A 14,332-nucleotide genomic window follows, 5' to 3' on the forward strand; every position below is an offset into this window, starting at 1 on the left:
AAGTATTAACACAATATTATTGAAAGGTATGGCACCTTCAAGGAATGCAATTCGAATTAATGTAATTCCTCAAAACAAAATAAAAACACATAAAGCTAAGGTAAGTTAGCCCAAAACATATTAGCAACGATCGCTCTGTTAAAAACTTTTATACTACAGTCGTTCGTGTATACGTTGGAAACTTGAGATTATTGTGTGAGTTATCGCGTCAAGAATCTCATTGACTGAAACGGTAAACGTACGGCGGCGTCTATATGGCGCATGCTCAGTACCATCCACTCTGATTGGCCAGCTGAGTAAACTTCGGGTCTGTAGCCACGCCCATGTCTCATAAAAGTTTCCCAAGTGCGGTGTACTGTGACGGGATTGGTTGATCGTGTTCCCCAATGTCTTGCTCCTCTCTACGGTGTGAGTGTGTATGCCGAATGCAGGGTCTAATTAATGAAGCTCCATCGATCGGCCCATGTGGAGACTCAATGTCAAGTTTCTCCGAGTACATTACGGTATTTTTGTAAGGTATATACACATACCGCATCTACCAGTCAACTAACTGGGTCAGGTCTTTGGAAGAACATGATTCTTGAACATTAATACTGCATATCATTTTTATGCAAGAAGGATCCATCGAAACTTGCAGCTAAGGAACGGAACATCGGATTCTGAGGGGGAACATATATGATTGTATATACTACAATTCTTTTACTCTTGGAAGAATACAATATTTGACCATTCTGTGCATTTTCTGCGGTCTGTGTTTGACGTTTCAGAAATTTGGAATAACTAGCCTTAATCAACGGTGTTTCTTTTCGCTCATCAGTGTAAATTTGTTTCGTTGGACCTGGAATTTTATATCAAATCAGAAGACTATTGAATTTCATAAAGGATTTGTATCATTTTTGGTGAGTGTTGCTGGTATTTTCTATTTAGAGCCTGTTCTAAGCCTTTGATAATAAATAGTCCTACATACGTAATCGCTCGTGAAACGTAAGGATTTATTTCCTGCGTGATTTAATGGACATCAATAGAAACGTTGCGAAGGGGAAGTGGGGTATCGATTTCCTTTGTCGAATACAGCCAAGTCACCTTCTTATTAAAAAAGGATGAAAGAAACTTTAATTACATCCTCGTGTCATTGTGACAATGTATAACAGTATTTTCCCTTGATATACATACATGGAAATGATATGGCCTTGGCAATGCATCTCTAGGCCATTTTATTCCTTGGTGTTTATATAATGAGATATGTGTGTATTGAGAGGAACCGCGTAAAGAGGGAAGATAACAAAATATGTGTCATCAACAACTCTTATTGACATCATGAAAAGCTCGGGTTTATTTCTTTTAATTTTCTACTCAGATAATATTGTTAGGAGTATTATTTTCTGAATGGCTGTTTACTTCCAAAAGTTGAAGTGATGTCTAATTAAGAGTAATTCGCCCCTATATTTCTTTAAAAGAAAGAGGAGAATGTAATAAATAATAAGGATTTGTACATAGTTAATGCCTCAATAAATACCTGTGATGTACATATTCTTTGTTTTACATGGTGCTGTAATCATATGCAACTGTTACTACAATATCACTTATGTAATACCGAATGACTACAATGCACAACGGATGAGGCAATTATGTTTCCACTAAGGGTGGGGGTGGGGGGAGGGGGGCTATTTGGTCACTACGAACACAAGATGCGTAAGTTATGTTTGTTCGAAGATTAGTGTACCAGCAGAAAGAAATATTTCCTTAAATGCTCGGTCAATTCATATCTCACCTCTCGGGAAACTGAAGGCTTGGGATCAGAACGAGGAATGAAAGAGCTTCAACTTCCGACCTTCTGGCAAAACAAGAAGTGGGAGAAAAAGTCAAGATTGTTGAACATCGGGGTTAAAGACGTTGTGTCAATTGATGGGATGGTTTCAGGCCCACGTCATCCTTGTGTTCTACCGTATCGGCTACCCACCACCTGTCGTTAGGGTAGAATAAATGGGTCGGGATTGGAGAATGGGGTCCCACTGACAGTCTGACACCTTGAATGCATGCTTATGGAATATAATGGAAGTTATAGTGTGCTGTTTTACATCTTTGTTCCAAGCTATGGAAATACTACGAATATCTACAAGACTTGAAGGAGGATCTTAAAAGTTAATCGTTTAATCAAAAGGAATTTCCTGTAGGGCATGGACGTGCCTCCCATGTGGAGATGCCACGAATATACTTATCCGTATGAATGGAATGATATTATGTTTCGTTCACCTTTTGTTTAGTTCATACATTGTTTAGTTCATACCAACTTTTCAGACTTCCGTCTACAAAGTAATATATTTAGTTATATTCGCTCGTAGACCGTGGTTTTTTTAATAAATGATAATTCGGAACAAAGCTTAACATACTGTGGTATACTGGTGAAGACCCTTAACTCTCATTCGAGGGGTCCTTATATCCTGGGACAAGGTATTTACCAACATTTGTCCCTTTAGACATATAGGTGTATTAATTGGTACCAGTCGTTATTGGGGATAGTGATAATTGCAGGACCCATGAGAAGAACTGTAAATGGAAAACTAAAACCATATTATCCTGTAAAAGCTTTTGAGAGAAGGAGCTAGTAGATAAAGACGACGGTATTGTTTTTTTTCTTTCTCTCTCTCTCTCTCTCTTTCTCTCTTTCTCTCTCTCTCTCTCTCTCTCCTCTCTCTCTCTCTCTCTCCCTCTCTCTCTCTCTCTCTCCCTCTCTCTCTCTCTCTCTCTCTCTATATATATATACATAAATGATGTCAATGAATACAATGTGCAAGCATACTTTTGAGCATGCAGAAACGAAGAGAGAAATAACAGACCAGACGCTATCACCTGGCACCAATAGTGTAAAGGGGTTAAGGGCATTTTATCGAACATACCAAATAGCAAAAGGACAGTAGGGGGTCACGTGACATGACTTCCATCAATGACCCAATGCAAAATCGCAACGGATGAGAGGAGGCCAGAATGGTTTCCTGAAATACCGAGATGACATGATGAGATGCACATGTTCCTCCCTCTCCAGAGTACAGGTCCTCAAGACAAAATGATGACCAACTTGATGCCCTTTTGACTAAATCAAAATCGCCATGCTGGCATGTATAGCTTCGACTGCAAAACATTTGACTTGAAGTTGAGGTACTTTGTCACGTCGTGTGGTACTATTCCTATTATTATCTTCATTGTTTCTCCAGATGTAAGAATGGCATAAATGCGTCAGTTGCAAATACTTTTCACGTTTTACAAATTACATCTACAGTATTTTCTTTAGAGTTTAAAAACTTACAATCGATACTGATTAATTTTCGATAATATTTATTTATTTGCAAATTGTAAGGTACTACTTGCAAGATCTTGATAGCGCATCTGTAAAAACCTCCCCCTCAACGAAATCACTTGAATATCTAAACTTTCCGCATGAAAATCCTTAAGACTTTTTTTCTTCTTGAAATGAGATGGATGAGGACGGGATGGGGATTTGACGAAGTTCATCTGTGTGCATGAATGAGGCATCAGACAGGTAATCATTAACATTGAACAAGTTCCTCTTGAAGCTATAGAAACCTTCAACATCACACAAAATTAGATCATGTAAACTGGTTTAGCAAAGTTCAGGGTTTGTTATTAATCCATTAACTGTCTGGGTATGTGACGTAGAAATATGTCTGTTCTAAACCAAAACCCGTTTGGAAGCTGATTTTATTCTCTATGCATCTGCATGTCTTTTTGCATTTTCAGTTAAAAGTTGGTCTTAAAATTTATGAAAATATGCTCTCTCAAACCTACCGAACCACTTATTTTCCAAGGGACGAAGTTTGATTGAATTTGTCATCCTTTAATACTGCTTGTGATGAGTCTTGATGTTAGACGAATTCTGTGAGTTTATTGTCTCGCGATTCCATCTATTTTAAGCATCGAACTCCATATTTGGAAACGGGATTACATACTTTGGCAAGTTTGTTGCACAGCAATGTGGTTGGAAACTGCGAGCCAAATTTTATCTGGAACTCGAACAGAGTCATGACCAATCACAAATTTCAGATTTGAGTGTTTAATACATGAAACTCATTTTCTTGGAATCATGTTTATTTTGGGACTTTTAATTTAGCAGCGCTCTAAAAGAGCAAGGATGAAAAATGTCTTAAGTCTGTTGAAAAAGAAAAAAAAAGTTTAAAGCATAATTCAGTGAAATATGATGGAAAAATAAGTTAATCATACCGGTATTACCGACACTATATTCGTACGTGACCTAAAATATCACGAAGATCATGAATGTTGACAAAAAGTCAACATTCCATGTTCACGAATGTTCGTGTCATCATAGAAGCAATGAAAACCATATTTGTATCCCTAGTGACAAAACGTCTTAAGTCTGTTGAAAAAGAAAAAAAATTAATGTATAATTCAGTGAAAATATGATGAGAAAATAAGTTAATCGTACCGGTATTAACGACACTAAATTCGTACGTGACCTAAATTATCAAGAATATCATGAATGTTGACGAAAAGTCAACGTTTCATGTTCACGAATGTTCGTGTCATCATGAAGCAAATGAAAACCATATTTGTATCCTTGATACAATGTCATGTTGGTATTGGCTGTCCTCTCTTTGCACTCTCTTTCACGTGGTTTTATATTAAAAGCCCCGATCTTTCTGACACACCCCCAGTGGTAATATATTGTAGCCATGCCAACTGTCAATGATCATGCAAGCATAAGAGGGTTCTCTTGTTGCTAGCCCATTTTGGTTGATGTGGGGGGGGGGGGGCGGGGGTGGAGGGGATAAACACGTGGGCAAAGGAAAACAGGCGGATCAGACGGATGTGGATAACTGTAGGAAGCGCGGGAAACGTATGCTTCTTTACATTCGGTTATTTTGGGTCGCTTGCTTTAATCATGGATCTATATACAATGATGACTTTGTCCATTGGATGTTTAAAGGGGTGCCGTGGCTCATAATGAGTGGAAAGAGCATAATTCAGGGAACAGACGACCAGGTCCGGTCCATTGGATGGTTCCTTGGTTCGAGTCCCTCGATTGTTTACGTGGTAGCATGTAGATTTCTTTTCTGAGTATAGACAGTATAGAAACATATTATTTTGAAGACGATGGTGAATACCAAACATATGCGTATGGCTGAAGGAAAGAAAATATTATATCAAAGTATTATATGGGGGAGGGGTACGGGGGGGGGGGGGCAAAGATTATCAGACACCATAGTCCGCTGACCGGAAGGTCATCGTCAAGTTTAGATGCTGCAATAAACTTGTTAGACGAACCACACAGACTTTGTCTGTCAGATCTATTGAAATAACCTCCGTCGTTCCGTCTCGGTTATGAAGAGTCGTTGAAAGATAAACACATGAAACTCTCGGAAAGGTGGAGAAGATGTAGCCAATAGTTTGTATAGAAATAACGGATATTGTAATCCTGTAATTCCCGCCTATCAAGCTTGTCCAAAATGACTGTTCAATGCTGTGTTTTGTTAGATATTCTCTAAACAATATTGTTTATTATTTTTGTAAGAAAAGGGCTTCCCCCATGCACCAAATTTTAAAAAGTCGTTGCTTGTAACTAGAAGGGGCACCCAGCTAGTTTTAGAGCAGGGGGCATATAGGAGCGAAGGAGGAGCCCGCCACATTTAATTGTTTCACATACTCTCATTCTCTCTCTCTCTCTCTCTCTCTCTTCCTCTTTCTCTCTCATTTTGTTGCCATTTAGTGGGGAGGGGTGCACGTACCCCAAATCATTCACCTTTAAATAGTCATCATACCCGGTGTGAAGGAGACACCTGCCCCTATGAATATTTAGAGAGCCTTTGTCTTCACATTTAAACAGGTTGTTAACAAATGTGAGCCCTATCAAATTTAATTTCTTGGCACATTCGGATCCCCCTAGACAAAGTTGGCTACGCTTATGATAATGAGCCCGTCAAATGTCAAGAGGGATTCTTTTATGATATCATATACTCCAGAAATTGTAGAGTTATTTATAATTTTGTTTAGTTGTAAGTAATGTTTCTTCTGTTTTGTTTGCAAAGAAAAGTGCTGGAAAGAATAGCTATCCTCTATTGATATGACATCCCTGATTTCCCCTTTATTTCGATGTTAATAAATTGTGGTAACATGATTGCTCGATGACGTAACAATAGGTCTCTAATGATATTCTTTCACGTTTAGAAACGCTACTCTCAAATCTTATGGAGAAGTACCCTATGCTATAAACAATAATACTAATAACCTAGGACAATCACAGCAGGCTCGAGAACTAAATCTTGTTATCGAAATTTTGATTTTAACAGCGTCACTGGTGAAGTCTTTAAAACGTTTTTTTCATACCACTTTAATCTTTCTTTTATTAAAAAAGTACAAGCAGTAGGTGTGTCCCTGGGGTTAACAAAACTGTGCTTTCTTTAGTTAAGGAATATCTGGTATAATAAATCAGTCAATAGTGCAGACTTGAAAACGCTCCTCGCAGTGCAGAAAATCGGCTCTATTTCCTTAGTGGTTTCTTCCCACCGCTTACAGATGGAAGTTTAAGTTTAAGTCCATGTGAGCAAAACTAGGTAAGGTAATTACATCTCAATGGGGTGTCAAGTTATTAGTAACAGTATCGCAGAAACGCACATATGGGAACAAGTCGCCATCATACCTACATCTGTCAATTAACAGCCAACCGATATCCATGCAAAAGGAAATTGTGAAACCGCATGCTAAATTAAACTAAATTAAACCAATGGAATTGCTGCCCCCTCCCCTCCCCCTCCACCATATTTCGTGTACTGTTTGGTCGTTTTATAATATTTGCAATTTTTTTTAAGTGCCTGCCTGGTAGGATTATTATTTGGTAGGAAAATTATTTATTAAGATTTGCATTGCTAGAAGTGTGATTTGGGACCGGAGTAATTCATCTTCTTGGTTCAGAACCATTTCCTGATAAAATAATCTTGGAATAAATTGGAAAAGGGGAGATAACGAAATAAATGGATGTGTTTGTGAGGGGGGGGGGGGGCTTTAATCCGAAGAAATACTCAGAAATTTTCAATGGATTCATTATTTGATATATACAAATTCAGGTTAAAGTTGTATCAGAGTTCACGGTTCAAATTTAATCGGCGGTCCGTATCATTGCGATTGATCTTGACCTTTCGTGACCCCGTGGGGTGATAATTTTGGGGTAATTTAGAGTCATAATCTACCCAGACAAGTGCTATGATTTAGGCCCCATGTAAATATATGGTAGGTAATTTTGAGGTTCCGAATTCGGTTCCCACACGAGGAACGTGATCGTGAATTTTGATTATTATTTTTCTTTAAAAAACATTACAAAGAACTTTTTGTGAGGTCACGACATGACTTTGGGAAGGGCTTTGTGTAGTCATTAAATAAATTGATAATGAGGGTGTTGATTTGCTAATATAGCATAAAAACAAGAGTAGCAAAAAAATACTGTTTTGGTAACTGGTTCTCATGTTATAAAGGCCGTGTTAATGAACAATAATTTTGTATTTAAAAACAAAACTAATTAGGCAAGCATAACAAAAAACGTGCGTGGATGTTCACGAGCATCGGTACTCTGTAAAAGAGACTCGTATGTGTTCTATAAAGGCTTGTTTGTTTACCGAATCAAGATCTCCCAACTGATAACATTGATGAGTGCATCAATTAAAACTGTCTTCACCACTGTATTGTGGTCATTATCATTTATTTCAATCAATCAAAGGTGTTTTGATAATCGGATCAGCTTGGTTCTTATTTTATTAATCATTGCACTGACAAGAGGTGTAGCGTGGGTCCCACCACTAAGGGGGAGGGGGTGGGCGGACTGGTGTCAGGGGCCGCACTGGTGTCAGGGTGGGGGCAACGGTAAATGAAATGCAAAAGAACGAGGCCGTCGAGTTGGTTGAAGGTGTGGAACGACGTGCAATCAGCTTTGCTGTTGCACCCCATCTCCAAGTTCTCTTTCTTTCTTATTTGTCGCCATTTGATGAAGGGGCGGAGGAGGGAAGAGGGGGGGGGGGCGGGGAGGCATGCCCCAATGCTCCTGTATCTACAGCAATGGTGATAATTGATTTAAGCTCATTGGCATATTAGAATGTCATCTAAATAACTTTCATGTCATATTAGTCAATCCGTCATCCAGGCTTCATGCCCAGTATATTTGTATTAGTATAAATCTAACCTACCTGACACTTCGTTGTTACGGGAAACATCATCTGAACTATACTAACCAAGACGTCGTACCGCCTTCAAGGGCGGTGCCAGGATCCATTGTAAAATGGACTGCACAATTCCGAAAATGGATGCTTTTAAAAGTAAAACAAACACAACATAATAAGACAAGACAAAACTAAACATAAATCATCGGATCTAATGCACATGCTCTTCTCATATAAAATCTTAAACGAGGGCATATTTACGTTTTGTGTACTTGCAGTATCAAAATGCTGTATTGAGTTTTAAATGGGAGTTATGGGCCTGTTGTGCCAAAAGAGAAAACCTTGGTCTTTGTCTTTACCGACTGGAGATGTTTGAGTGGTAAATGAACTTTAATAGTAAAATCTAACATTATATATTACGTAGGATGTAAATTAACATGCACAATTTTACTCTGACATGTATGAATTTTATATTTCATAAAACAACAACAATTGTGTAATTTCCAAGTATATTCTATGATCCATGGAAGTAACAGCGCCTCCAGACAGCCTATTTATAATCTATTATCATCCATCTGTCATGCGGCCATCATATTCATCGTCGTGGTTTGTATAATAAATACATGGCGTGTATACATGTAGATGGAGTCACGGTCCGCCAGCTGCTTGTGTTTGGACAGATATGGGGAAAGGTCTGGTTATAAACACAAACGTCAAACATAGATAGTCGATGGGCTTGTATACCATCCGCCAGAGTTAACCTTGTACAGTGTAGTGTACAACAATATCGCTGACTTGGTATTCAATTGGTTATAATAATTATGACGTTATGGGTATGCCTATATCTCTTCGTGCTGAATATTATGCAGCCTAGCCCATATACATGTATAATGCTCTAAGGATTTAAAGGGAAACTTTACTACAAATGATTTTAACGAGTTAAACATCCTGAATGCAATAGTATTATCAGATAGGTAAATCTGGATTAAAAGGATTTCCAAATGTAGCATTAAAAAACAAATTCACTAATTGCAAACTGTGTTTTATAACCAATGATGATGATGATGATCCACAACACTTGTATGGCGCCATTTATTCTGTTTCAAACGTTCAAAGGCGCCCGGTCCTCCAATAGTCATGGACTACACATTTGCACTCTCGAAGTATTCAATCCTTCGAGAATAGTGGTCATTTGACTATTGTACAAAATAATGATGCGGCTGTGATAGAGGTAAAAATCAAAGGAAATAAAGTAATAATAACATTGTGATGATAATTAGGATATTAGGATGATTATAAGGATATCATAATTGTTTATTTAGCAATTGAATCCGATGGCCGGGGTATACTCACAATGTAAAGTGCTTAGAAATGTAGAATTAAGCGCTATACAAATGTGACTATCATTATCATTATTTATTTATCACATCATTATTCTTAAAAGATCATATTTATATTCCCATTAATTTATTTTAAACGGAACAAAAAAGCATTGTATATTCATGTATAATTCTACATCTACACTAGATTTAAATTATTTAAACAAAAATAGATTTTTTTTTTTTAAATGAAATAATAGTTGGGCAGCCTTTTCTCCTTTACGTAATATTCATATCATTACTTATAGCTATTTCACCATTGTTGACACAATTAACTGAAGAAACAGCAGCTCTAAGAATATAAACCATCTTGTTTCACAAATCTTCAAATTGGCCATCTGTCTCGGCGTATACGAGATGTTCATTGACTGCGATGGTAACACCGACTACTGGCTGCACATCTGGCTTTGTAAAATGATCTTTTTGAGATTATCATATCTGTCAGTTCAAAATGTTGCTGACGGTCAAGAAGTGAGATGTGAGCACTCTTCCCGACAGTCTGCTAACTTTCACAGGATAACATGTCTTTAGTGACATCATGTGAACGAATATTGTCCCTTCTTTCTTTTTAATACGGCAGATATAAACTCTCGTATAAATCAAAACATTCGACGTACCTGGTGTATCATTCATATCATATGCCATAATGGCATATATTTTGTTTTATTAGAGAGAAGACAAAATAAAGGCGCTCGATGACGACTTAACGATTTCCCTTCTCCCTATTTTGGAATGGTGGGGGGGGGGGGCGATCACTTTGGTCAGTCAGTTGTTGTAATAGTAACATTTTAATAACAATAAATGTTTAAAAACTTTTAGATAATGGCAAGCTTCGCAAGAAATAACATGAAAATATAATCTATCTTTACAACAGACGTCATTTCATTGAAATTATCAAAATATATTTAGATCTGATACAGAAGTTACCAAGCTAGCGGAAAATGAGAGCTAAGTAATATGACTGACAAGCGCTTTGAAATGAGTGTTTATCTTTACTTGCTACACATTCGAGTTCACAACTTTGCACTCGTTTTTAATTAAGAGCATTTCAAAGAAATCTGTAAATGTTTTGGATTTTGGTAACACTGTTATCATTACTGCTCGCATACATTAATATGATGGGACGGTTATAACTCCATCGGGATGTTTACCTTCCTTGCCCTCGATGTCCTGCAACAGTTATTACTTTTAGAATCACATATGATTCCATCATGGCTTTACTTGCGCAACGGATGTTTTCCTAACTCATCTTGCTTCCCAAAAGGCACGTCCATGACCTTGAAACTTCGAAAGTAAAGTGCAAGGAGGACTGATACAAATGGAGGGGGAGGGGCCCGGGGTGGGTTGGGGAGGGGTTGAGGCCACAGGAGGAAGCGATCACTTTGCATTAGATCACCCCGGAGACCAAGCATTGCGGACGGTGAACTTGGCGGTGATCCGGCGGTGATGCGTATAAGTATCGCTAATAACCAGGGGTAATAAAGCAGACTTTTCCACCTGTATACCATGCATACGCCTCCTCAGAAATTGCAGGTATCCATGCCGATACAGAGAACAAGATTACTTGTATTGTTTTGTAACCATGGAGTAAATACAGTCCAAACTTAAAACTTCACAATTTCAAAGTTTATCATGATTCAATACAGGGGTGTCGCTAGAGTAGTTTTAAAGTGCGGGTGGGGGGGGGGGGGATCTGACACAAGAGCTATTGTGTCATCTCGATGCCCATTATGAAAGGTATTTAAAAAAATAACGGTACCATGTTTTTATTTTAAGGGTTGGCGTTAATCTTTGAATCGTATTTTTCAAATAACAACATCCATTATCTGACTAAAATGGTAAAACTTGAAAAATCTATGTTTAATTCCTTTCAAGAATAACATTTGTAACGAAATAACCTTTTTTAATCATTGTTGGAAGTCACATCCAATTTAAATGAGGACATCTCGATTCCTGCTACATTGGCTCTCATAATAATGAGATTGTAGATCTTGTTTTAAATTCTCCCCTCCATGTTTTATCCAGGACGTTACAATAGTACTTGAAACTTATCCCCTTTTTACAGAAAGAGTAATAAGTGACTACCTGTTCGGCATATGGAAACGTTACTCACAACAGAATAAAAGATCGCTTTGAAGTTTAATTAATCACTTACCGACAAAATGTCAGTGTCCGTCATGTTTGCGTGCGCCTTTTGACGTAGAAGAAAAAAGAAAAAAGAGGGTAGTCAATGAATGAAGATGTATGACTTCCTGTGAGTATTCGTGTCTTAAAATACCTTGATAGGTAGGATGATCTCCAAGCACGTATATCAAGCTAATGGTAGTTTCGCAAAGTGCAGTCTTCTAAATGATGTCATAGAAAAAACAGATGTATAACTTGAAAATGAAATGAGAACTGTAGCAGTGTTTTAATAAGAGTGTCGACTAGGCCTAGGTGGTTTTAAAGCCATGGACCTTTCAACTGTAATATGACTGACATAAAGAAATGAGCCTATGTTAATGCGAGTTAATTTTGAGGACATTGCGATGATCTCAACATGGATCTTTGCTTTTTTGAACTTGCAACTTCATTTATTTTTCTCTGAGAAGCATTTATGTAGGAGAATTATTAAATGCCTTGAACAATATGAAGGTTCATCTATATTGCCTTCTATATGTTCTGCATAACTTAACCTGGTAAAATACTCCTTCCTCCTCACTTGATTCTGTTTCACTGCTCAGTAGTGAATGCAAACACTTTAACCGGAAGTATCTCAATATGTTATGCATTATTCAACTCGCAACTCTTTCAAGCGGGTCCAGACAAATGTTTACTTACAAATACGTTTCCATAGCTACGGAACTACATTTTATTTCCCCAAATTTAATTCTTGTAATGTATGCATGAGCATGCGTTGTGTACAGGTCATCGACCCCATCCCCTTTTCCCCCACATACAGCTCCCAGACAGCGAGCAGAGGAAATAGCACAGTCGGTCACGTACAGTGTGATGGAGAAATAATTATTCTCTGTCGGCAGAAACTTAACGTAATTTATGCAGCGTTTATTTGCAGGAATTATGATTTTCTGCTAAAAACACGCTCCTGAAGTATAGATTAAGACGTTTTACTTTTATTTTAAAAGTTGATACAAATTTAAAGTTATTTTTAAAAAAGCATTGTGTTTTTGTTATTGATCGTGAACGTGAATTTTGAAGGGAAAAAAGCACATAAAATGCATAGGCCTACATAACATTTATAATGGCGTCCAAATTCAAATAAAAGAATACTTATAGAATACAATTCTGTATAGTGTACTGTAAACCCTGTTTCGTTGATTCCATTTTCTGTTGGATCACTTGGTCTCATCATGTTCCTATCTCTCTTTTGCCGCCAAATTGTTTCAAAGTTTAACACATCGGTTTAACATTTAGAGGTGTATTTCACCATAAGATTGTGGATGAGACAATCAAACTATGGAAGTTTACATCAATACCTGTATATGCGTGTGATAATATACTCTCCAACAAAATTAAACCATCGCTTGTAAATTTATTACATATTATTAATCGCCTATTAAATAACATTTTCTATGAAGCAACCCCAAAATAGACAAAAACCATGGACCTACTAAGAATGCAAAAACAATAATTGGTATATACAACACACAGGGTGAATAGACACGGGTGTACCGCGTGCTTCCACCAGCACATGTTAAGGGTGTGTACCATAAATTTGCATAAAAATGAAACGAAAATATCTGAATTAAATTAATTTAATCGGATTAGATTGATATTAATTGAATTAATTGATTTTGACAAACACACGAGCAAACAGTATAACTAAAAATAAGGGTATTGTTGATTGTCATTGTACAAAATCCAGTTTTTGTCCGTATAGTATTTAGAGACAAGTGAAAAAAAACTTATAGTTTTAAAGTAATGTGAGGTGAGACTATTTTGTTTATGGCAGGTGAAAACGATTGGCTTATTAAAAAGCATTGCTCTTTATGGTAAGCACTTCTTGTTAAACTTGAACATCTATAAGGAAGTGCTTTGAAATTTTGCGCAGTAAATTTTGCCCATAGTGATGTTGATGATGATGCTGTGACAAATTTCCAACCTGTTCCATGTGGAATTTGTTGATATGATCAGCTTTAATCAGAAACTTATCTGTACAGCGGTCGATTAAAAACAGAAACAAACTGGATATCTAAATTACATGTGTCGCCAGCGTGCTTTAGGACTTTTCATCTGTATAAGATATGGACTTGTAGACACGATTAAGTTTCTAGATGATTTGTATTAATCTTTTGATCATCAAATGCTTTGAAGAATATAAAACCACTAGGTGAGATTTTGATTTTCCTGAAAACGTCAACAAAGCGGCCGTAATAGGCACTGCAGAATCATGAAATTAATTGCAGCATTTATCAATTAATTTTGTCTTCTAGTCTTATCGTAACTGCCTTGTTTTTTGGTAATTAAGAATTCTCTTATATCACGCCTACATTCCTTGCCCCGATTTTCACCTCGTTCATATTTGATTAATTTAGAGTCATTACAAGGGCCCGGGGAATAAACCTAAATTATTTCCCTCTGAACGAGTAGTACCTATAAAAGCAGACAGCTCAAAGGAAGAAACAGGTTTTAAAGTAGACTTCAAACAAACTTCATCGGTCAAATAACAAATCATCTTTGAATGTAGATTATGTGTATCAAACAAGAGATTTACACAACGTTCATGAGGCCAAGTTAGTCCTTTACCCTTCATTCCCTCGAAAGTCTTTACGTTGC

General features: G+C 37.2%; 1 protein-coding gene across 4 annotated transcripts in view; it reads left to right on the forward strand.

The window, feature by feature from the left end:
- The first annotated feature begins 430 nt into the window (after positions 1-430).
- LOC100892279 (mucin-17) overlaps positions 431-14,332 on the forward strand; it is a 47,576-nt gene continuing 33,674 nt past the window's right edge. For 2 of the 4 annotated variants that reach the window (XM_030973365.1, XM_030973366.1), the window contains exon 1: positions 432-899. The gene's annotated coding sequence lies outside the window, so the exon portion shown is untranslated. Of the gene's footprint in view, positions 900-14,332 lie in introns of all 4 variants that reach the window. The other 2 variants (XM_030973367.1, XM_030973368.1) reach the window with 2 other exon arrangements.

The sequence above is a fragment of the Strongylocentrotus purpuratus genome, unplaced genomic scaffold (genome assembly GCF_000002235.5).
Source record: "Strongylocentrotus purpuratus isolate Spur 01 unplaced genomic scaffold, Spur_5.0 spur5_scaffold_6, whole genome shotgun sequence".
NCBI classification, from domain to species: Eukaryota; Metazoa; Echinodermata; class Echinoidea; order Camarodonta; family Strongylocentrotidae; genus Strongylocentrotus; species Strongylocentrotus purpuratus.